This window comes from Herpailurus yagouaroundi, unplaced genomic scaffold (genome assembly GCF_014898765.1).
Source record: "Herpailurus yagouaroundi ecotype Mexico unplaced genomic scaffold, PumYag 163, whole genome shotgun sequence".
NCBI classification, from domain to species: domain Eukaryota; kingdom Metazoa; phylum Chordata; class Mammalia; order Carnivora; family Felidae; genus Herpailurus; species Herpailurus yagouaroundi.
In genome coordinates, this window is record NW_024412404.1 from 16,446,640 (window position 1) to 16,471,497 (window position 24,858).

The 24,858-nt window shown below is 40.8% G+C and overlaps 1 protein-coding gene and 1 long non-coding RNA gene across 9 annotated transcripts in view; one reads left to right on the top strand and one right to left on the bottom strand.

Annotated features, from left to right (window-relative positions):
* The window catches only part of LRMDA (leucine rich melanocyte differentiation associated), a 1,047,786-nt gene that overhangs the window by 252,163 nt on the left and 770,765 nt on the right, over window positions 1-24,858 (top strand). The window lies entirely within an intron of this gene.
* LOC121036830 (uncharacterized) lies at window positions 5,107-23,832 on the bottom strand. Of its 2 annotated transcripts, XR_005793494.1 has the most exons (5): window positions 22,403-23,832; window positions 12,512-12,641; window positions 12,288-12,414; window positions 11,870-11,923; window positions 5,107-6,074 (listed from the first exon to the last, which is right to left on the bottom strand). It is a non-coding gene; the product is annotated as an uncharacterized LOC121036830 (long non-coding RNA). The 2 variants fall into 2 exon arrangements; XR_005793493.1 differs by lacking the exon at window positions 5,107-6,074 and having other exon boundaries at window positions 11,639-11,923; window positions 22,403-23,830.

Genomic DNA, 24,858 nt, shown 5'->3' on the forward strand with positions numbered 1-24,858 from the left:
TGGGTCTTTGAAAAACAGTGGCTAGATCTCCCAGCCTTCATTGAATCTAATGAGGAGATCTACTCTGATATCCTTTTATGGGTGAGGAAGAGATGTGTACGCATGATCCCAGTATCACATGACTAGTTAATGACAAATTGGGGCCTTAGCTCAGGTCTCCTGACTTTGGTCTAGTATCTTTACATAAATACCTATTACTCGAAGTATCTTTTGTTGTTGTTGTTGTTGTTGTTGGTGTGTGTGTGTGTGTGTGTGTGTGTGTGTGTGTGTGTGTGTATTTGACTCTTCTGGTTAGGTACCAAGTGGCAGACTAATAGTATATAGGATTTGACACCCTATACTTGTTCTACCCGGACTTGTTAACCCACACCCTGTCTCCCTTTGCAGAACCCTGTTACCTCTTGGCCAGTTGACTAAGCCAGTTTAAAGCTGTATATGTTGTACTCCCAGAAGCAGCATGCATTGTTCTGCTGCTTTGGGCCCATAGTCTAAAATGCACGTGGTTTTTGTCTTCAAATACTTACTGTCTAGTTGGACTGATATGGCAGGGCTTCATTTCATTAGCAGAAGCGTAAATGTATAAATAGGGTATGAGAAATGTGCTTTGGAAAAGAGGGTCTAGTCTGAGATTTTGTCCCTGTGAAAAGGAATCTACTTCTGTAGCAAGGAAGCTTGGAGCTCTAATCACAAGAGAAGAGAGTGGTGCTGGAGATGCCCAACCTTAGTTTATTTATTAAAAAAATTTTTTTTTAACGTTTATTCATTTTTTGAGAGACAGAGTATGAGTGGGGGAGTGGCAGAGAGAGAGGGAAACAGAATCCGATGCAGGCTCCAGGCTCTGAGCTGACAGCACCAACAAGCTCTGAACCGACATGAGGCTCGAACTCATGGACCATGAGATCTTGACCTGAGCTGAAGTTGGATACTTAACCCACTGAGCCACCCAGGCGCCCCACCCAACCTTAGTTTAAATTGACCAAGTCTATCGTCCTGGTTATCGATGCCATTACCTTCGTCCTTCTCCATGGGCTCCATTACCCCTTCTAAGACTGAAATGTGTCCCCTTGAGGCAGGACACAGTGTCTGCCAAGTGTGGATATGGCAACAGTATTTGGCAAGCTCACATTGAAAATATCCAGTCTAAAAATATGGGCACAATGTAACTAGATATTTAAAATCGGACCGATTTCACCAAACCTGGAAAATGCATTTTCTTTTCCTCACCCTCAGCTCACCCATGAGTACCTTAACTTGAGTTTTTTGAGGCCACTGTGAGTATTGCCAGCATGCCTGAATCCCTGAGTGAGGCGAGACAGGAGTGGTGGACAGGGAAAAGAGGCAGGTGAGTGTTGCTGGAATGTCATTGTGCCTGTATAGTCATTACAACTTTGTTTCCATAATGCTGAGCACAGCAATTGAGGAATTCAACTCCAATGCATTATTTTATGGCTTGGGATCATCTGCTTTGATTTTGGCACTTGGGCTACTACCGTTACCTGTATATTTGAACTTGTGAGAGTGGGCACCCTGTGTTGCATTCACCCTGCTCTATCGAGGGAGCCCTGAGCTACTTCCTCCTTTGAAAGGCAATAGGCAGCTGTTGTGGTTTTTGCCCATCATTCCTACTGTTGGCTGAGTGGTGCGGAGGGACCCCTTTCTGTAATATAGTGCTTTGGCTGGTGTAATTCTGATTTAGAAAAACAGCTTCACTTGGAGAGAAACATTAATTAGATGCAAAGAGGGAGTTATTTCCTCCTTCGGGTGGGGGAGAGTGGGGAGTGAGGGAGAGAAAAAAGTACCACAAATAAATTATCTCCTATTTGTGCAATGTTTTATGCTTGTCAGCTGTCTGTTGCCAGAGAACCACAATGTAGCTAAATACTTGTGACACCTTGCCCAATCAAGGTATAGCAAAAGGATGTTATGGGAACCTCTTTGTGACAACCTGTGCTAGTTTACATTAGCTTAACCAATCGCTTTTTCCTGTGTGCTTGGAGAAATTTGTTAAATTAATTCAGTTGCAATTAGCAGATTTATGGGAAAGTACCCTGTTATCCTTTAATTGGAGAGCATAAAACTACAAACTGAATCCGCTAGTTCTATTTGTGTAATAGGCAATCTATCTACGACAAGATTTGATCGATGGAGTCGTATGATGCCCTTGCCTTGTTTTATATTGGCTGTCAGCGCTTAACTGGGACTGAAGTATCTGGGTAACAAAAATTGATATAATGACTTAATGCGCCTTATTCTCTTTGAGCTACATCAGTTTAGAGCACTTCTGAGAGAAAAATGTCTGGAAAATATCAGGGAGTCATTTATCAACCTGTTTTCATTAGCATACTGCCTAGCTCTGGCAAGGATTTGAATAAAAAAAAGCAGGATGATACAATTTATTTCAGGCCCCATATTTCTTGGATGAAAGGAGACTTCTAATAAAAGGAAAATACAGAAAGATGCTTTTTCTAGCTGGTTTTCCCCTAACTAAAATCCTACCCCAAAAGCTTTTTTGTTTGTTTGCATTTTTGCTGTTAGTAATATTCCGGAGAACATATTCCTGGGAAGGTAATTAGAAAAATAATGCAAAGTGCATGGTGGTTATGATCTATAGAGAAAAAAAAATGTTTAACCAAAAAAAAAAAAAAAAATTAGCCAGAAATACCCAGGTGTGTCATGAGTATGTGTGTGTCTGTCTCTCTTTGCCTCTGTTGTGTATGTTTGTATATTTATAATACACCGTTAAAGAGTGAACATGGAGAGAAGTTCTCTACATAAGTGGGTGTTTTGTAGCATTAAAGGATTTCAGAAAGTTAAGATACAGCATTTTTAGTTTTCTGGAGTTGGAGCTGAGGGGAAATAGAAACAGATCAAAATGTTTGTATAGTGGGCAAAATGCATTTGGTATTATGGAGTCATTTGTCCTACCCACCGTAGGATGGGAACCACAAGAGGTAATAATAACTGAGAGGCAGTTGTACGGGAGTGAGTCCTTTTTTGCATGAAATTTTTATGCATCAGTCAGCCTGCATAGAGTGTGCCTAATGTATAAAATAAATTGGTGCATAAATCAGATTAAGAGCAGCATGTTGCCAACTTTCGCATTTGCACACAGGAATTCAATATGGATATGGAGGAATTCCCATTTTTTTAATCCCTAATAGGGTACAGGGAATCTCTCAAGTAGACATTGCACACAGGGACATTTTATTCACTTATCTCCCCCACTTCTCACCCCAAATAACAACTGAAGCAGTGTCGCCAATGGTAAGAGGAGCAGTACGGGAGGTTTGCAGATGCCAGCTGTTATATGGAGGGTAGTGACACAATATTTTAAGATAATATTGCAGCCCTGTCTATAGCTCCTAATTATGGCAAGGAATTGGTGTGCCAATCGATAGTGATTTATGGTGGGGATAAGCTAGTACACACTGCTCACATTGATCTGCATGTAAATTCCTTGACATAATAAGAAGTTATTACCAATGACAGTCACTGTCTGACTGCTAATTCATTGGCACATCCTCCCATCAGTGAGAACCACAGCATCTGCATACTGTGTGAGTTTGCCCACTGTTTGCCTCTTATTAGTCAGGCCTGTGTATTTGGTGCTCGATGGGTGGCTATTGAGTAGATGAGACTCGAGGTCATGCTGACAGTGTCTCTGTGAAACAGCAGTTCTGTGATTAACCAACAAGACAGGAGGTGTGTCTTATTTTAAAGGAAGAAATACCTATAAGAGTTTGACTCTGGGTTAAAAAAAAAATCCTAGTTTTCTTAAGTATTGTATTTATTAATGTTCTTCACACTATTGCCCCCAAAGTCTCAGATAGCAAATTATCAATTGATGACAATACAATTGCTTTTGCTTTACCCTTTTCCTCTTATTATGCTTTTTGAAAGTCAGATTTTTTAACCATATAGCTTTTTTGCTTCTTAAATCCCCTATGCATTTACAGGCTCCTGCATTTCTGCTGCCCCAGAGCTTTAAAAAATTTTTTTTTACTGTTTATTTATTTTTGAGAGGGAGAGAGAGAGAGAGAGAGAGAGCTAGTGTGAGTGGGGAAGGGACAGAGAGAGAGAGGGAGACAAGAATCCAAAGCAGGCTCTAGGCTCTGAGCTGTCAGCACAGAGCCTGATGCAGGGCTTGAACTCATGAACCCGTGAGATGATGAGCTGAAGTGGGATACTTAACTGACTGAGCCACCCAGGTGCCCCCTCTGCCCCAGAACTTTTTTTTTTTGGTTGTTGTTAATCTTTAAGCTTGCATGTCTGTTTTTTGTTTTCCCCTTTCTCTTTCAACAAAGTCTCATCAACTAATTCTTTTTTTTTTTTAATTTTTTTTCAACGTTTTTATTTATTTTTGGGACAGAGAGAGACAGAGCATGAATGGGGGAGGGGCAGAGAGAGAGGGAGACACAGAATTGGAAACAGGCTCCCGGCTCTGAGCCATCAGCCCAGAGCCTGACGCGGGGCTCGAACTCACGGACTGCGAGATCATGACCTGGCTGAAGTCAGACGCTTAACCGACTGCGCCACCCAGGCGCCCCCATCAACTAATTCTTTATAGCTGTACCCCTCTCTTCACTAGTCATGAACTGAAGTCTTTTATAATTCACATTCACAGCCCCATGGAAGATAGCTCCTTTTCACTTGATTGCTGTGAGCAAAATCTATCTGTCCTAGCCTGTGATAGCACATTACCTATAACAAGCCATTTTTGTTTTTAAATATTGTGTCATATGCCTCTGTGGCCTAATTTTTTTTCCTTAAGTTTTTCTTGATACTGAATGCAGCCAAAGTGTGATTGCTGTGTTCCCACCTTTACTCCTACTGGAGGTGGTCATCGTTCTTTGCGGGAGACCCCTTGAGAAGTTGGAGTAATAGACATCTACCTTGGCAAGTGAGTCATTAACTTCAGGTATATGATACCTGCTTTACCATGAGAAATAAAAAAAATTATAAAAACATTTCTTTTAAAAGTTTATCGTTGAGAGGGAAAGAGGGAGGGAGGGAGAGGGAGAGGATGAGCCAGGGAAGAAAAGAGGGAAAGAGAGAATCCCAAGCAGGTTCTACACCATTAGTACAAAGTCCAATGTGGGGCTCTTTCTCAGGAGCCACAAGATCATGTCCTGAGCCAAAACAAAGAGTCAGACGTTTAACCAACTGAGCCACCCAGGCACCCCCAAAACATTTTTTATTATAGGTCATAATTACAAGAATAATAGGGGAATAACAGTAATTTTAATTTCAGACTGCTGCTTGTGTCAGTTTGGTCTGGCTAAGTTAGGCTGCAGTAACAACTAACTCCAGAATCTCAAAGATGTAAAACAATATGGATATATTTCTTGCTATGCTTCCTGTACATGGTAGGTTGGCAGAAAGAATCTGATCATTTTCGTCACACAGGGACTTAAGATGGCAGAGCAGTTGACATCTTGAATATCACTGGACACTGAGCCAAAGGGAAGTGTTCTGAAGGGTTTTGCGTTGGCAAGTAAATATACCACAGCTCATTGGCAGAATTGATGACAAAGCTCCATTCTTACCTTGGAATCCAAAGAGGGTAGACTAGTCATACTTGGAAAACAGCTCTAATAACAGATTTGTTATGCACAACAGATAGTTAATAAAAACTTCTCTGAACATAAGAAATGCATTATTGGCTTAACAGTACACAAATTGGTGATGACAGAAGCGGTCTAGAATAATTGAGCTTAAAGTCTATAAAAAGTGACCTGGATGAACTCTCTGACGTTTACAGAGGAGGACATAGAGGTCCGGGGAGGGTAATTTCCCCAAGAATACAGCATTGGAGAGAGGAGCAAAATAGAGATGCAAACTCAAGTTTCCTGACTTGAAGTCAATGTAATTTCTTCATTCTGTCTTTCTCACCTGGTAAACTTGGGAACCTTGAGTTTCTTCTGCATATTGCTGCTAAACCTGTGTGCCTTGGTGCGCAAGTCCTGCCTTTGCCCTGTTGTTAGTCTGACAGCTTTTAGTTTGTCCAAGTCTTCTGGATCTGCTTAGCTTCTTGGCTTCCCCTTTCCAGACTCCATAGTCACCATCATATTTTCCTGTGGGTGATGTTTGGTTATGAGGCTATAGGTTCACTTGAGTCTTTTTTTTTTTTAAGTTTTAAATTTATTTTTTTTGAGAGAGAGGTGAGTAGGAGAGGGGCAGAGAGAGAGGGGGACAGAGGATTCAAAGTGGGCTCTGCGCAGACAGGCTGACAGCAATGAGCCCTGATGTGGGGCTCGAAGTCATGAACTGTGAGATCATTCTTGATCTGAGCTGAAGTTGGATGCTCAACTGACTGAGCCACCAAGGTAACCCTCACTTGATTTTTATTTCAAGTACTAGAATTTGAATGCTTTTATCAAATTCCAGAAATAAGACACAGGGTGTGTAAGGTAGTATTGAGACAATGATGGGATGTTCAGTAGAGTCACTACAAGGAGGTCAGACCAAGAGGAACTCCACAGGATGAAATGTTTATTGATTTACATATATCCTGCTTACTTTGAGGATGTGAGGGAGATGGTGATTGGGTCTGGACAGTGGCCTGTTCTCTTTGGTTGTGACTCAGCAGAGTCAGAAGACAGAGTTTTGGTTGACATTTCTCCTGGTTTATTTTTATTTAATTTTTAACTACTGCTTTGGACATTGAAGCCAGATAGGTAGACTCAAAATTTTTAGATGGAAACAGAAAACCCTACAATACTAGCTATTGTTAACAGATAAGCGATCATACTTTTCAAATGATTTTCACTGCAGACCCAGGTTGGACCTTCCAACCTGGAGAGAATTAGTTGCTTTTGTATGGCCCAGATTATGGATATAAGCATTATCAGCCTGAGGTTTTGGCCTTGGACTATTATTTTTAATGTTTGTTTATTTTGAGAAAGTGCATGTGCATGTTAAGGGGGGAGTGGCAGAGAGAAAGGGAGGGAGAGAATCCCAAGCAGGCTTACAAACCGTGAGATCATGACCTGAGCCAAAATCAAGAGTTGGACGCTTAACCAACTGAGCCACCCAGGCACCCCAGCCTTGGATTCTTAAACGGCAAATGTCTTTGGGAGATGAGGGAGAGGGTGGTGTGACTATATCAGAGAGATGCTTTCTTGCCCATACAGAGGACTCTTATCTGCTTTATGACTTTTGTGTAACCCTCATAGTTCATTCAAAATTAACAAAAGCTCAAGAAAAAGCTAATCTTCATTAAGTATCAGTTATATGGTTATATGCCAGGTACATGTGAGTACCTCCTCTGACCCTTTCTCTCTTTCTGTATAGTGTGTGTGTGTGTGTGTGTGTGTGTGTGTGTGTGTCCCCATATATCTGCATAGGTGTATGTATTTGTCGCTTGCTTTTAGAACAGCCTTACGAAATAGGTATTGTGTGGCTAACATCTGAGATATGAATTCTTTTCCTCCTCACCATCACCCTCTGGAACAGATACTTTTATTATCCTCATTTTGAAAATAAGAAAACTGAGGTGTAGAGTCTAATATAGCCAGATAGCTAGGATGTCATGAAGTCAAAGTCAAATCCAGACAGCTTGGTTTCAGCACTGGTGTTTGAACCACCCTTCTGGCTATCTTCATCACCTTTCCCCACTCTATTCTTGAGGAGAGGAGTTACAGGGCAGTGGAATAGAAACCAGACAAAGAATCAGAAGATGTGATCAGGCACTGGCTCTGATTCCTCTTGCCTGTGCTGTTTTAGGCAACCCCCTCAGCCTTTCTCAGCTTCTTTTCCCATCGGTATAATAAGAACACTCACCTGTAACTCAGAGCAGTTTTTAGAGAAAGGAACTTGTGCCCAGAGTATTTCATAAGAGCCACTGGCATGCTGGAAGAGAGTGTTAGAATTTTGTTACTAATTTTTATAACCTAAAAATGAGAAATACATAAGCGGGGTCAATGTTTAATTCTTAGACTGAACTGGAGCTCTCACTTGGTGCAGGTGTCTCCCACATGTGCACCCGCCATACACAGTGAATGGCTGTTACAGAGACCACCTGGGTATTCTCTTTGAAGAGAAGTTCTTAGTGATATCTTCCCCTCTTTTTTTTGTCTTAAGCATTTTGAAAATTTTATTAGACTCTGAATCTTTGAATGAATAACAGAACCTTTACATTATACTTGATGATAAGTTGGGGATTGAGTACAAAAATCTTTTGTTCCAACAGAGATTCCTTGACTATATAATGCGAAAGAACTTGAAAGTGTTTTTTTGTTTTGTTTAATTATAAATATGAGTTTTCCATTTTTCTCTCAGGAAAACTAAAGCTTTCTTAATTTTTTTCGTTCCTAATGCCTGGCAAAAATATAAATCCTAACAGATATGTCTGGCAAAAAATGTAGTTAAGAAATGCTTAATGAAAGAAACTCATGCTATGGAGAGGACATTTGAAAACATTTTTGGAATGATTTCCATCATCCTGTGAGCTCTTTGCTGTAAACTGTGTCTAGGTGTATTATCTATAAAATTGCTTATCTCTGCACATGAAAAAAATGGAAAATGAATTTTCTAACTATGTAAGTCTTCCCAAGAAGAAGAATTTTAGTGGGTTTTGAATTCATTCGTGAAAAATAGAAAATTGCCACACATTTTGGGTAATTGACATCAAGGAATGTGGAAATTTACCCACTGAATTTAAACAATAATCTGAGTGTGACTGGTTCATGAGATTGAAAAAGATTTTCATGATTTAATGAGCTCAGTGATCAGTTTCTTTCATATGTACTGTGGTACTGAATAATGGTCCTAAGAATCATATTCTAATCCCTGGAACCTATGAATGTTACTTTCCATGGAAAAAGAATCTTTGCAAATGTAATTAAATAAAGGATTTTGAGATGAGATTATCCTGGGTTATTTTAGGAGGTCCTAAATATAACCCCAAATATAATTGAGATTATATTGTATAAGGTACTTAATACCTTATAATATTTATAACAGAGGCAGAGGAAGACCAGACATAGACATAAAAGGAAAAAGCAATGGTGCCCAGAGAGGCCGAGATGGGAGTGGTATGGTCAAAAGCCAAGGGATTCCACCAAACTTCAGAGGCTTGAAGAGGTAAGGAACAGATTCTCTCCTGAAGCCTCTGAGGGGAGTGTGGTCCCACTTACATCTTGATGTTGGCCCACTGGTACTTCTGGGTAACTAGAACTGTGAGGAAATAAATTTTTGCATTTTTTTTTTAATGCCACCAAGTTTGTGTTAATTTGTTACAGTAGCCACAAGATACCATACAGATACTTAAGTATCTTGTAAAATTGAGGACTCATTTATTAAAATCAAGCATTAAAATTAAATTAAAACTAAACTTTTATATTGGCCTCTTACAAGTGCTAAGCCCTCATTTAAAAAAATAGGTATAAATGTATAACATCTCAGTAATGAAAAGATTAATAAATTATGTAAAATACAGTATCTGTTTTTTGGTAAACTCAAAGAAGATTTGACATCATTAATGAATAAAATTGCCTTTAAAATACTCTTATTTTTTCCTATCCTTAAAATGCCTATTTAATATGCTTTATGAATACATTGGTAAGATATAGTGTGCATAATTTATAAATAAATCAACATATGTTGGGGTGCATGTTAAAAAAATTTTGGACAACTTGCTCTAAGGGATTATTGTCATGATTAAACAAGATAAATGTGAAAACTCTTGGAACATGGTAGGCATCCAGTAACTATTTAGTGGATGGATGGATGCATGGATGGATGGATGGATGGATGATGAAGTAATGGAGGATCCCTAAGCAGTAGACCCAGGAAAGCATCCCTGATGATGTGGCTTAGCTCTGGGCCCAGGTGTGCTTGATTCCAAAGTAGGTGATCTTCCTACTTTGCCATCTTGTGAAGTATGCTTGTTGTAGCCTCTGTTTTACAATTTCATGAAAGGACAAGCAACACTTTGTGGTGAACATGTAGGGTTGACTCATCTATCTCAGTGCTGGGATGGGATGAGGAGGAATAGGAAGTGTAATTCCACGGATTACTTGAGAAGGCAGGAGGAGATTCCTGCCCTGAGTATGACTTTGTTGACTGGTAGTGGGTGGTGGTAGTGGGTAGTAGTGGGTGGTCAGCGGTTTTGGGGTTTGTTATGGTGGGATGGACTCAGCCTTCCTGCAGCTCACCCAACAAGGCAGGAAGCTTTAGGATTTTGTCTGAATGTGAGAGGCTTTGAGGATCTGCCAACAATAGAAGGTTATTGAACACCAGCCCCTCTTTCCTGTAAGCAGTGTTGGAAGAGAAATAAAATTCATACACTCACTGAGTTTTAGACCACCAAAGTGCCAACGCCTATGATGGTAGGGAACAAGTTGATGTCTGGATAAATAAAATGTTGACAGCATTCAGATGTGGTTTTAGTTAATGGCTTTGCTCTTGTTTCTGACCAAAGACACAAAAACAACGTCACTCCAAGTGTTAGCAATATCCTAACTGGATTTGGAAGCTATCTGTCTTCCAGGTCATGTTTTGATAGAGCTAATAATGAAAATAGCCAGTGAGCTGGTGGGTGCTGAAGGCAGATAATAAGAATTTCAGAACTGTTATAATCCCTAGACAAACTGGATTGCACCTGTGAAAAGGGGGAACAGACTCAATGAGCTGAATCATGAGCCTAATTGGCTCAGTCTTTACAACACAAAACTAAAGGCTAGTCTTTAAAAATGTACTTCTTATGCACTGGTGGTGATGGAGTAGTAGGATAGTTTCTTTGCTGTTCTTTGGGTCACTGACATTGACCCCTATTGTTCTTGACCCCACTGCTCCAGTAGCCTCCTAGAGGGGAATTGCAACAGTAACTTTTACTTACCTCTAATCTGGTTTCCATATTGCCCCAGGTCATGGCACTCTCCAACTGGGCATCTTCTAGTGGCTCCTCTTAGGTTCAGAACTCTTACTGTTTGCAAGAGTTTCTTGTGACTCCTAACCTCAGCCAGATCACATATCATATGCAACTCTTTTTTCTGTGGAAGATTCTGTCTTGTGTTGGGGTCCTTGCCCAGGCCCTTGCTACTCCTTTGATCTACCCTGTTCATTTTCATCTAGCTGATGCCTTTGCATCCTTCAAGTCTCTTGTCAAATAAGGAAGCCCCTCCTTGAACCATGTTGACTGGTTTGGCTTCCCTTGGTGTATATTGCTCCCCTAGCATCCTGGATGTCCACAGAAATTTCTTCCACTTGTATTTGTGTATTCAGTGTCTGTGGGCCCTGTAAGACTTCTTGTCCCTGAGAAGTCACTGCACAGTACCAGGCACAAATAATGGGTGCTCAGTCCATCTGCCAGATTAATGACTGAGGCTTTTCAAGAGAGGAGAGAAGGTAGTGTGTTTTGTATTGTCACAACCAGCAGATTACCTGGCACCCAATAAATGTTGGTTGAACTGAGTTCAGTGGAGAGGCCATAGACCAGGTTTGCTTTAGGGGCTATGACCTGGTTGCAGAGTATCAAGCCTCATCCCCTTTACCCCATTCCAGTGAGGTCCGCGTCTGAATTCCTTTAGAGGTCAACTGAGGATGGGTGATGGTGGTAGTAATGGGGTAGATTATATATCAATTGGTATTTTGAAAAATAAAAAAGACAAATATACAGACTCATTAATAACAAATATTTGCAGACATAATGAACTTAGAACATTTTATTGCTATGTTTTTGAAATGTAAGAGAGAAACCAAAACATAAGAAGAGACTGTTATCATGGCAACCTTTGCATTCTGTTTGCAACCTTAGCCTTCTTGAAAGATTCCCCTATGAGTTGTGGTTATAGTTTTCAAGTGTATGTCTCGTTTTTGACCTGAGAGTGAGAAGAATAATTTTTAGGCAATGAAAATAAATACTCACCTGACTAGTAAGTACAGAAATGGGTCTCAGGGCTTTGGATATCAGCTCCACCATCTGAAATGTAAATATCTCCTGAAATTCCCATTTAAGAGCAGATTTCACCTGCAAGTAGACTGTTATATCTTCCTGAAAAATATATACACCCTAGTGAGGGAATAAACACATCATTACACTTTCATGACAGATAAGCTCAACTCTGTTTGGGTGTAAACTCATTTTTCTTGGGTTGACCTTTAAATAGTATTGTGCTATTGTATGGGATTTAAATCAATAATTTTGTCAAAGCAAAATATACTGCAGGTTTTTTTTCTTTATCATTTAAACAGTTCTGTAAACTCTCAAGGAGTAATAGATTTCAACATGTTGTCCCCAGGAAGGGAAGGGGGGCGGTTACAGGAAGCCACATATAAGAACTCACTTAGTGGCAATGAGGCAGAAGCTTGGGATGGCTGCAGATCTGAGACAGTTCCGTTTTTCTTTCAGGCAGCTCAGGTGGGGGTGCTGGTGTGGGCTGTAATTAGTGGTGTAATACCTTTTCTGCATTCCTGTTATAGAGCAACAAAGTGTCCCAGGTGTGAGGAGGTTAAAATGAGAAGTACCCAGTAGTTATGAAGCAACAATAATGAGTTTCCTTCTACTTACCATGGATTTGTGTGATATACAGCTTGCAATTAAGCATGGCTTGGTGATTCAGTGATTAATGTATATACAGCTCCTAAAGGAGGGAAGCCGCCCTCCCGTCACATCCTTCATGATGTTTACAGCTGGGTACCTATTAACAGGAAGATGGAAAGGGCCATTTACAATTCAGTAACCTTTATGACAGTGAACTCTTTAATCAGCATTTTATTTCCTTTGTAACACTTTAGTCATCTACAAATGTCAGAATAAAATAGGGCCATGAAATATTTAGGATCGGCATGTGGAAATTGACTTCCCTTGATTTAAGCTGCTGTGTCTTTTCATTTTGTTGTTTTGGGAGCTTTTACTTTTATTGAAAGACAATTTATAACTAAATGCTCCCAACAGTGACTGGCATTAGGGTAGGAGGAATTTCAGAGAGCCAAGTTCTGGTTCTATAAAATGTGTTGATGCTTGCTATATTGGGTAATAAGTTATTCAAATAAAAACATTAGCGAAGGGTTTGCATTTCAGAGCAGTGTTTAGTAGAGGTACAGCAGACTCTGTAGAGTTTATGACAAAATACCCCGACATATTTTAGAAAGGTAATTAAGTATGAAGTACATCCATAATAATTTAAGTCAGTTATAGTGTGTACCTGAAATATGCATTATTGTCTCACATTATTTTCTTAGTGGGATTCTGGGACTTTTTCAGCTCAACAATAACCACCTTTCAGCTTCCTTGTATTGTTGCAAATGTATGTAATATGTATTAGCAGAATTGCCATGTTTATGTTTAAAAACCTTTAGACAGTAATATTGTATGAAATGATTACATTATTTACTTGTCTTTTGTTAAGTTAACTCATTTTAAACCATTGAACCCAAACATATTTCAAATTACATGTTTAAAAAAATTAATCTTGGACCATGGCATGCTTTAAGAATTTGGTATCATGCAGTATTGCCCTCCCCCTATCCCCAGAGGTTCGTGGTCACCATTTGTTGACCATGGGATGAGCGTCAATTTAGGGAGTGATAGTGATAGTTTTTTTCAGGAGAGAATCTTTGTCTCATGTAGGTCATCTAGGACTGCATTTCACACTTTCCTACAAGATATTGGGAGGGTGTTAACTTTTCTGCTGTATGGACACCAAGTAATCAGGACCAGCATGGTGTGGTGGAAAGACCAGCAGCCTGAGTGCTGGTTCTCGGCCCTGACAGGAACTTCCTTCCATGAACAGGTTCCTTATCTTTAACACAGAAAGCTAAGGAACTGTAAACTAAACTGGTTGATTGGACCTGGTGTGTTTTCAAGGGAGCAGTGAAAAAGAAATGGAGGTGAATACATGGAGAATAAATTAGGACCTGAAATTCAAACTGCCACAAGTAAAGTGTTTCTGTACCTAGACTACATAGATATGCAGCCTAAAGAGAATGTCTTTACCTAGATGACAGAAGGAGAGCTGCTGTGAAAAGTCCAGTCATCTCATGAATTTGTTGCTGCTGAGTTAAGCTGTCTATTGAAGGACTTAACACAGAACAAGACCCCCAGTGTTATTTTCTTGTTTCCTTGTTTTCATGAAAGGTCAGGGTCTCCAGCTGTATTCTGATAACAAAGCCCCAATCTACAAAGTATCAGCAAGTTGTCTGAGTTGGAATGTTTATGGAAAGTTAGGGTATTAATCTCCAACTTGAGAGTTGCCCCCACTTAGTCCAGAGAGTAAGAAACAGAAAGGAGGGAGATCCAAGGACCAGAAATTGTATGCTGGCCAAGGAAAGGGGTTCAGGGATTGGGATAGTTAGAGGACAGCTTTTTCTTGATTTTTTTCATTTCACCTCCTTGTCTGATTTCCAACTGTTGTCAACAGCTCGCTTTTGAAATGGTTCTTTGGGACATTCAATGGATGGTAGCAAGTAAAATCTTACAAGGGGCTTCAAACTTTGAAGACTGAAGTTTTTTTATTGAAAGGGAGTGGCTGAATGACTCCACCAATGAGGCTGAAAGTATGCATGTGTGATGGTAAAGTAATGGCTGGAAGAGCAGGTTGCACCATGTGAGGGGATAGCTGGAAAAGGCACATGGGCAAGTTGGCCCAGGAGGGCAACGTTTCAAAAAGACTTTGGTTCCATCTTTGCCCGCCAGCTCACTAGAGGTCCCCACAGGGGTATCTTGGATGACAGGAAGCAGTGGGAGCCTAAAAAATCTTGGTGGCTATAGGTTTTGTTCCCAGATTTCCAATTTTTAATTCATTTAACTTCTTGACTTTTGAGATTTTAAAAATGATTTTTTATTTTGAGAGAGAGAGGGGGGCGGAGAGAGAATCCCAAGCAGGAATCCCCAAGCTGATAGTGTGGAGCCTGATGCAGAGCTCGATCCCACTCTGAGATCTGAGCCGAAACTAAGAGTTGGACGCGTAACTGAGCCACCCAGGTGCCCCTAAAATTGTTTTAAAATTTAAAAAGTGTTATCAAACATAATCATGAAAAATTTGAAAAAAAAATGGAAGAGTAAAAACAATGGTCTACTTCTGCCCCATCAGCCCAACTGTTATTATGTGTGCTATATTGTCTACTTCCAGAGGCATAAAACAGCATAGTTGAAATGAGAGTGAAGTGTCAGTTTTATGTTTGGCTTTTTTCATGTTACATTAAATAATATGCATTTTGCCATGTTGCTTTGTGGTCTTAAATTTTTTTTTTTAATGTTTATTTTTGAGAAAAAGAGTGTGAGCAGGGGAGGGGCAGAGGGAAAAGAGACACAGAATCTGAAGCAGGCTCTAGGTTCAAAGCTGTCAGCACAGAGCCTGAGGTGGGGCTTGAACTCTCAAACCGTGAGATCATGACCCGAACCAAAGTGGGATGCTTAACCAACTGAGGACCCAGGCACCTTGCTTTGTTGTCTTATGATCATCATTTTTGATGACTGTATATTATTTCATCAAATAAACATTCCATAACTTAAAAAATAATTTTAAACATTGTTAAATCTTACTATGGGCTGATTAGTTTGTCCTCATATTTTTTTTTTGCCATAATAACAGTATAATGTATGTCTTTGTGCATATGAATTTTTGGTAATTTTGTTTATTTTCTTAGGAATAGAGTCCTTATTGGGTTGAAGTGATTGCACTTTATTGCATCACCTACCTACTTTTAGCCCCAAATCTCTTAAAAACCTTAGATAAATTTTGTCCAAGTTCTTTGCTATGTATATGCTTTAGATTAAAATTATTTTTATAAGAAGCTTGTGTTTCTGTAGAGAATTTTGGATATTTTGAAGAGGATCTAAAGTCATGTAGATAATACCATATTCAAAATTCTGCTGTAGTAGATGGCAGAAAATTAGGAAAAGTCAGACTGGGATAAGGACTGACATCTGTTGGGCATCCAGAATATGTTAGGCACTATCAAGCATGCTGATCTCATTGAATCTCAAAGCAATCCTGTGGGTTGAATATTAGTAGCAGTAGCTCCCCCCCCCCAGATGAGGAAACTGAAACTTAGCAAGGTCCAGTGATCTGCCTGAGGTCTTCCAACTTGTGCAGAGTTAGAATTTGAACTCAAGTCCACCTGACCAAAGCTGGTGCTTGCTCCACTCTGCCATGTAGTCTTTGTCTTAAAGAAGAGTGGGTAGGTGAAGCATTAGTGGCACCACACTGTCCTCTAAGATGAACATAAAATGGTGGTCCTTTTCCCTTTGTAATCTCAGAAATTTATTTTAGCCATTGGGACCTACATTTTTGTAACGATTACTATACCCTTTGGCAGAGCCATGTTTGTGCCCTTCTCTCAAGTGACAAAACATGATTTTGTTTTAATGCCTAGAGGTGTATTGGCTAAATGGAGCTGGCAGCATATTCAGGGGTTAAGATGGAGTGTGGGGGCGCCTGGGTGGCGCAGTCGGTTAAGCCTCTGACTTCAGCCAGGTCACGATCTCGCGGTCCGTGAGTTCGAGCCCTGCGTCAGGCTCTGGGCGGATGGCTCAGAGCCTGGAGCCTGTTTCCGATTCTGTGTCTCCCTCTCTCTCTGCCCCTCCCCCGTTCATGCTCTGTCTCTCTCTGTCCCAAAAATAAATAAACGTTGAAAAAAAAATTAAAAAAAAAAAGATGGAGTGTGTATGTGTGTGTCGGTGATGGGGGTGGGAGGTGGGGGCGGTGGTGTGGTTCTGGGGAAGCCGGAGCCCAAACCCTTTTTGCCCTATCAGATTTTACTGTGTTCCCTCTGTGCTTTCCTGAAGACAGTGAAGGAATGGGGATGTGTCAGGGAGAAGACATGGCCTTGCTTAGAAAAGCCATTTTGGGAACTGTAGGTGTAGAGCCCACCCAGACAGAGGGATGGTCTGAAAGAACTGTTCAGGTCTCTCAGAGAAAGCCTTCCAGCTACCCAGTCAGGAAGAGTAGGAAAACAGGAATGCTCAAAGAGACAAGTTCAAAGTCATAATACCTACAGATACCTGGCAGATTTGGTGGCAGGGTTCTGGCCGCCCTGCACTGCGGAGCCAGTGAGTGATGGACAGGAGAGGAGGTGACCAAGCCAGCAGGCTGGGAAGCAGGAATGGCTGTGTGATTCAGTCTTCCTCTTGCCTTGGCCCTGGACAGCAGTCGCCTCTCCTTTGATGCTGTGAGGAAGCTGGGATTATTACATGGGGTGGATGGTTTTCTACCTCTTGGTTCGCTTTTAAGTAAGGCAGGAGGGCAAATGGGGTGGTGAGAAGTTGGGAGGGTGTTGGCCACTGGTGTTTGTAGCCTGGAGCCTCTAGGACCCTGCCTCTTTGCTGCTGGTACTACGTTTCAAATGAAGCCTAGAATTTCTTCCTGTTAGGGGTGGGGACAAGGAATCGGTGTTGGGTGTTTTTTCACCCCCTGATGATTAGGACATGTTAACCCACATTCACTCTGCTGCTTTCCCCCCTCTCGGTCAGGATTATTTAAATGTTTATCCTTCCTTCCTTCTTGACCTTTCTTGTTCAGTCCTAGTTCCCGGGTCCTGCTTGTTTTGTGTTTCATGAGCTTAGCAAACCGTGGCCTCCAATTCCCTAGTTCTAGTGTTTTCACTTAAGATGAGAAGTGATGAGCCAAAGGTTTCAGGCTCAATCCTTGAGCAAAGGGCCGCTCTGACAGGGATTATTATTTATTTGTCATCTTGGATGTAATAAGCTGTAGGTACAGCTTCGAGAGCCCTTGATTTATTGCGCTGTCTACTGCCACTAGCGGGGCGTCTGCTCCACCGTGCAGGATGAATACCACACTGTCAGCTTCGTCGATCTGTCTCCACCACTGCTCTCTCTCTCATAACACATTCCCATTTCATGCCAGAATACATAAACAATCTTTCATTATTTTGATGCCTTTTTCATATTTGTTCTTTACAGAACATAAAGTTTGAATTTATGGGTTTCCTTTACATTATTTCAACACACTCCACCATTTTCCGGGTTTGTGGTTTAACTCTCAGAAATTGGCTGCCAGGTGATTTAGTTATTTTGGCTTTCTAGTTTTATAGTTATTTAATATCGCAATGCCAGATACTGAGAAAATGGAGTGCATGGAGGGTGAGGGATTTGCAGTGTAGGCTCTTATCATCAAGGCAGCATGATCAGAGGGATGAGGTGCGGGGGTTAACAACAAGGTATGGGAGACGGGAGATAGTTTGCTTATTTTTAAAAAATCCCATCTCAAAAATAGTATTTAGATCGTGGCCAGCCCAGGTTCCTTGATGGAGCTTGAAAGGAAGAAGGGAACATCCCACCACTGCTGGGGACTGCCAAGGTTTTCTAACTTGTGGGTTAAAACGCCTCACCCCCAGCTTTTCACATGGCAGCTTCAGTTCTCTTGATTTTTACCTATGTTCTCTTCTCTGCTGCTTGCATTAATCCTTGCTCTCCCTTGGTTTTTGCTTCTGCGTTTTCGAGACTCAGCCATATTGCCTAATTTTAAACAATTTTCCCGTTATGATGTTTTGTTCCCCAACTGATAAAAGAGCTTGTGTTTGAAGGCATTTGTTTAGGACTAGGAAGTTGTGGCCTCTTCTTCCCCCCCCCCCCCCCCCCCCACCCAGTAGGAGGATAGGCTTGGGAAATGGAGGGTATACCTGCTGATTTATTCACTTCCTTGTACTGACCTATTTTCATGAGCCCCACCCCCCACCTCATTTTAGTCTTACCAAATTTCATCATCTTAATTTTAACCAAACGGAACAATTATATATATATTCTCTAGCTTGGGTAGCTTCATATTTTTTATTTAAAATAAATTCCCTCCCTCCCCCCCTGCCACCCCAGTTATTTTCCCTGAAATTAAATTGTCAGAGAGACAACAGAAGAAATTCATAGAATAGATGGCATTGTAATGCCCATACTGGTGATAAGGACTTGACATATGTGCATGAGAGTGATGTGTGTGTGTGTGTGTGTGTGTGTGTGTGTGTGTGTGTGTTGAGGTGTGTTGTCTGTTGACAGGATATGGGCCAGTCTATGGAGGAGCCTGGTGAATTTCACTTCATTTGGTAGTTCCTGGCACATACGAGCCACTGATAGGTGAGATCGTATTCTGGTCAAGGTGAATTAATTGTGTGGAAGTCATGGCATTTGGGAAGTTGACGTCCTTTTCAGTGACAGTGCTAGTTCGCATACCGTGGCTGAAATTCTGGCTCCTTTAGGGGAAGGTCTCTTGCTTACGTGCTCATTTACGTGTCCTTGTGCTTGCCCCTGTGAGAGGAAGGGGCTCAAGGTGAGAGATGCTCTGCTGTTGGAAAGTTGTTTTGAACCCTGTCTCCTCCCTAAAAGACATTAATGAATGTGGATTTGAATGCCATAAATGCAAGATAATTTTGTCACTCCTCGCTTCCCTTGGCCGCCTTCATTAGAGAAGTGGGGACTTTGCTTAGCTCACATCACATTGTACAGGCCTGTTGTGGCTGGAAGGAAACCCTAGTTAATTAATATGAGAAATTTGTTTTGTGTCCCTGGTTAAAAAGACGGTGCAGGTTGATGTTGTCAGTAGAAGCCGCTTGTCACTTTGACCTGTTCTGTTAAGTGTTTGATGTGTTTTCTCAGAGTAATCTGTGAATAACATTATAGCCCAGCCAGAAGAGAAACCGAGGGAGCAATAGCAGAATTAATATCTGGGAGCGTTGATAATTATATATCAGAATCTAATTTTTAGCACAGAAAATGTGTTAATGACAGAGAGGAAAACAAAAACCACTAGCTTCTCCCAGCAGGCCCCAAAGTGTCATTTATTATTTCTCAGCTGGATATCTATCAAGTTTATGGGTTAATTTTTCTGTAGACTGTTATTTATGGGTTTTTGTTTGTTTTCAGCCATCATTACTAACAATACGGTTAATAGCAATCATTTGTTATCCAGCACTAGGCGTGATGCCTCAGATGAGAGCACTGAACTGAGAATACTCATTTGGTAGCTGAATAAGGCCCTGACAGGGCCCATTTATAACAAGCTCATTCTATAATGTCCATCCTATTAATAAAATTTTGTTGCTGTCTAATTAGAGATGTCTGATGTGTATAGTAGCAACGCAGAGGAGACTTTGTGCCGCTGCCTTTTCTTCTCCCCTTCCCCTGGCCTCTTGTGTCACAGCCAAAGCCCATCTGGGCATGTGGGTTTGAGAAAACAAAAGGAATGAGGAACTAGCTGTGGGTGAAGGTTCTGGATTAGATGTGTGACAGTAGTGTTGAGTTGAGACTGGAAACCAGGGAGGCCTTGCTGGCTTTCCAGTCCTCTTTTCTCTTCATTCTGTGCTTGTACAGCCCTGGTGAATAATTTGCCATTTGCTTCCCAAATCCTTCTTGGTATGAGGTGTGGTGGCCACAGGATGCTGCTACTCATTTCCTAACACACACCAAAACTTAATCATCCAAGCGAGTACTTAGCTCTTCAGTGTCTGTGCCTTGAAAGGCAACACATTTATTCCCGAATCACTAGTGGCCTTCTGGAAACTTCTCTTGGTTTGTTTGCACAAGTTGTTTGTTGCATTCAATACAAAACCAAATAATCTCCCTGAATAAGAATTGGGGGTGCTGTACTACAACACCCCTCTCAATATTTTGTGGTCATGCTTTGGATAGAGAAACAGGTTAAGTCATTTTTATCCCAGAGGATCTTTCAGGTTTTCTTTAATTACAAAGAAGCTTTGGGGCTAGGTAACTGGATGTGCCCATCTCTTGGGCAAAGAGTTGGAATTCTAACAGCCATTTTTGAATCCTGATGGTCCTTACTTGGCAGTGGGGAATGATTATGATTTGGGGAAAGTTGTTGAATGGCTGGGTTTCTGCTTTCTACATTCCAAAAAGCAGGACCAATCCCTGGAGAGTGGTTTGGTGGTGAGGATAACGTATATGAAAATGCCTTGTAGGTAGTAAGACCTTGAAAATGCTAGTTGCAATTACCAGTAATTACAGAAAAACCTACCCCACTGAGCTCCTTTATTTTAAAGTCATTTTAAGCACCGTTGTATAAATAGTTTTACTAATTTAATTGCTCATATTTCAAGTGAAATTCTGCCTTCCACTCTAAGAGTAAAATTTAAAGAAATGTGTAACATTGAAAAGTTTTTCTCATTCCGATTATGGCTTACTGTGAAGTTTGCCCTCTTTCTGGGGGGAAAAAAGAGGAGTTGAGAATTCAGGGGAAAGTATTCTAATAATTCGGCAGGTGCTCAGAATTCTACATCTTTGAATTAAGAGCACACAATTGGGCAAGTACACTGAAGAATGTTTTAAAATAGTTTTGTTGCTAGGTAACTATTTTCCTCTTCAGTAAGCACCCCCCCCCTTCGAAATGTTTTGCAAATGATCTTTTGAATAAGAACAATCATCTAATATATTTTTCTCCCAGCCTATCTGTTTGATTTTGAAGGTAAAACTAAAAAAACGCTGCAAAATTTCCCTCCCTAAGCTGGCGATGAAAGTGCGGTGTAGGGTTGGGCTTACACAGGCCTGGGTAGTCTGCTGGGTTTTTATTCTCCTAAACTGCACTTGACTACAGCTTATCAACCCTTAATTAGTGCTACATTTTCTCCCTGTGATTTCTATTGATGTGTGGTACTGGAAGCTGGATTGAGCCTCCACCTGACTGGTGTGCAAATTGTTCTAGAAAATTCAGCAAACATCTCTCTCCATTACCCACCAACCCCTGCCACCCTATTTCTTTCCGCCCCCACTCCCCCTGCATTTCTCTTTCCTTGTGTCTTTCTCTCTTCCATTCTCTTCAATAGAGAAGGTGAAAAGCAGGACGATAGGAATCAGGTTGAGTATTAGTGTTTTTGCTGGCCTGTGCAATAGAAAACGACAAGCGTCTGACTGGGTCCTCTGTCAGCAGATCGGGAAGCAGGGAGGCTGCGGCAGGCGGGGGCTCCCCCGCGGCCTCGGGATGGCTGCAACACGACTGTGAGAGCTGGGATGAAGTCAGCACTGACAAAGTGAGGGGATTGATGGATGGACAAAGCAGGGAACTGGATGTGAGAATGGATGAGGGCAGAGGGGGAATTTAACACAGACAAACAGAATGAAAGACAGAGAGGAATTGCCTGCTAAAGTATGCCTGCCCTTAGATCCCACAGCAATTTACTCACTGCTAACTGAACACCCAAGGATTGTTTGCATCTTTGCAGATTTTCCTAGCCGCCAGGGCAGAGGGAAACTAGCAGATTCCAGCTAGTGTGTGCCAGGCTTTCTCTTTCAACCTCCCTCTACCCTCCTCCCCGCCCCCCCCCCGCCCCGACTACATTCACTCTCATTTAATTCAAACTGAGCGGCTGATTATTTCCAATAAGTTCACACAGTGTTGCTGCAGAATAAATTTTCTTCCCTTGCCATTCTTTTAATGTTTCCACTAAATTTGCTTTAATCAGTTATTGTTGCCTTAGTGTAGTAAATAATAATATTTACCTGCTCCTTTTGAAAATGATGTTTCTGGAAGGAGATCTATTGTTGCTTTATGAAGGAGTGTGATAGCCATGATAACACATGCCTCCTTTGTGCAGGAAAAACTTAAATGTCTTTCTACCTTTGTCCAGTCCTTATATGTTAATGAGTGACTCAATGTTTAATGCTTGTAACATTTTACTTTAAGGTAGAAAGTATGCTCTAACTCAAACTTGAATATATTAGGTAGAGAAAGAATTTAAGAGAGAAGATCTCATGTTAAGTGTTATTACAATTAAATTAAAAAAAAAGAAAATAATTGGGACAGAAAAAAGGTGAATCTGATTTTCCCCCCTGAGGAAAAGGTATAGTACTGCCTATGCTATAATAGGTTTACTATTTACAGAACAGTTATTTCAGAAAAGAAGAGTATGGTCCAAAAGCTTTTTGAGTTTTTTTTTTTTTAAATAATCAGTGATTGTATGAAGCAATAGAAGGTAAATCAAATTATTATAATTGAGTACCGTTCTCAAAGGTATATTTAGGATTTTGTTTCATTGTATGAATAAAGAAAGTGATTTTCTGAGACAGGTTGATTTAGGACTCTTCGATAAGAATTAGTGTTATTAAAATTCTAAAAGAGAAACATAAACAGCCCGCCACACACCTTGTTGGAAAAGTAAAAATTATCCCTAATTTAATTCTGTCCAGCCTTAGGAGTGATGGTTCCAAAATGAGCCATTGTGTTTTTGGTACTTTCAAGGAACCCAGGATCTTAGGAAGCTTGGAAAATCTCTTGTTCATTTTGGAATACACTGAAGGAAACTTTGTATTTCAGAGTTGATGTTGATGGGTCTAATACATCCTTTACTCATTTTCCGTCCAAAAATAAAGTTTGTTTTTTCCTTCTTCCCCTCCACACCCCTTCCTCCCTTTCCCCTCAAAGAAATGGCCCGGAAAGACAGAGTCTCTGCTTTTTTTTCCCCTCTATATTACAAAAAGATTTTTTCCCCCTTACGGGTGCTGGTTTACATGAGCACACACCCGGTTTTGAGACCGATATCTTTCTTGTGACATACCTCCAGAGTATACCTATTTCCTCAGTTTCTGCCTAGAACCAAATGTCTGAAGTAGCAACACGGTTCTAAGAAATTTTGGCCCAGAGTGCAGTATCAGCTGCCTTCACAATTAAAACAGGGTCTTGGGAGAAGGACTGTTGACTTGCTAGAAATGATGAATGAGAGTTAAAAACAAAAAATAAAAAACAAAAACAAAAACTGAAATTAGTAAATTGTCTATTGCATGGAGATCCATGAGACATATTTTTAGGTATGGCATGGATTATCTGTCACTCTGTTGATGTTGAAAAAGTGGATTTGACCTCATGCTCACATCCACCTTTTTTAAAAATTTTTATTAAAAAAATTTTTTTAACGTTTGTTTATTTTTGAGACAGAGAGCATGAACAGGGGAGGGTCAGAGAGAGGGAGACACAGAATCTGAAACAGGCTCCAGGCTCTGAGCTGTCCGCACAGAGCCTGAGGCGGGGCTTGAACTCACAGACCACGAGATCACGACCTGAGCCGAAGTCGGACGCTTTAACTGACTGAGCCACCCAGGTGCCCCGACACCCACCTTCTTTGTGCAGATGAGTCTGTGGCAGCCTGGAAGCCGTGCCATCCTCCCGTGTACATCCGGCATCGTTTTGGGATAACATGGGTTCAGAGCTGGCCAACCACTTGGGTATTATACATTAATTCTGGTATTGAGTAACTTTTCAAAGGTTGAAAAATTTGGCAAGTGATAAATTAAGTTTGCTAAAGCTGGCTCACACATGGCTCAGAATTACAGATCCATGTAACAGGTTGCTTAGAGTTCTGGTCCTTTTGTAGTGTGAAAACCTGTAGTCTCTGAGGTGATCTTGGAGACTTTTGGGAAAAGGATGGTAACTTTCCTCACATGTTGACCCCTGATTTGTGGAGGCAGATTAAGATCTGGTTTCTTTTTGCCCTTATTTGTCATAGCCAATATACCAGCACATCTAATAACAATTGCTTCACCTGTGCTTCCCAGAGGCAGAATACAGGTGTCTTAGGCCCATCTCCTTAGAGATTCTGATGCAGGAGGGGGACTTGATGAGATCCATGCTTAGGACTCTGACAGGTGGTCCAGAGAGATGATACCTTTCCCCTTCTGTGTTCTGTTGGGGTCAATCTGGATAGTTCTGGTATATCACTCTAAATCTCTCAGACTTTTGAACTTAAAAGTCGGATGTGTAATAAACAAAAGAATGCTCACTCAGTTTTATTTTATAGTTGTAATTTATTTCAACCCTTTTCTTATTATAAACAAAACATGTTTACCATAGAAAGTTTGTAAAAACAAAACAAAACAAAACTAGAAAATCCCCCCAGAAGTTACCACTGTTAATATTTTGTTATATATCTTTCAGTCTTTTTAGATAAAAAGCACATACACAT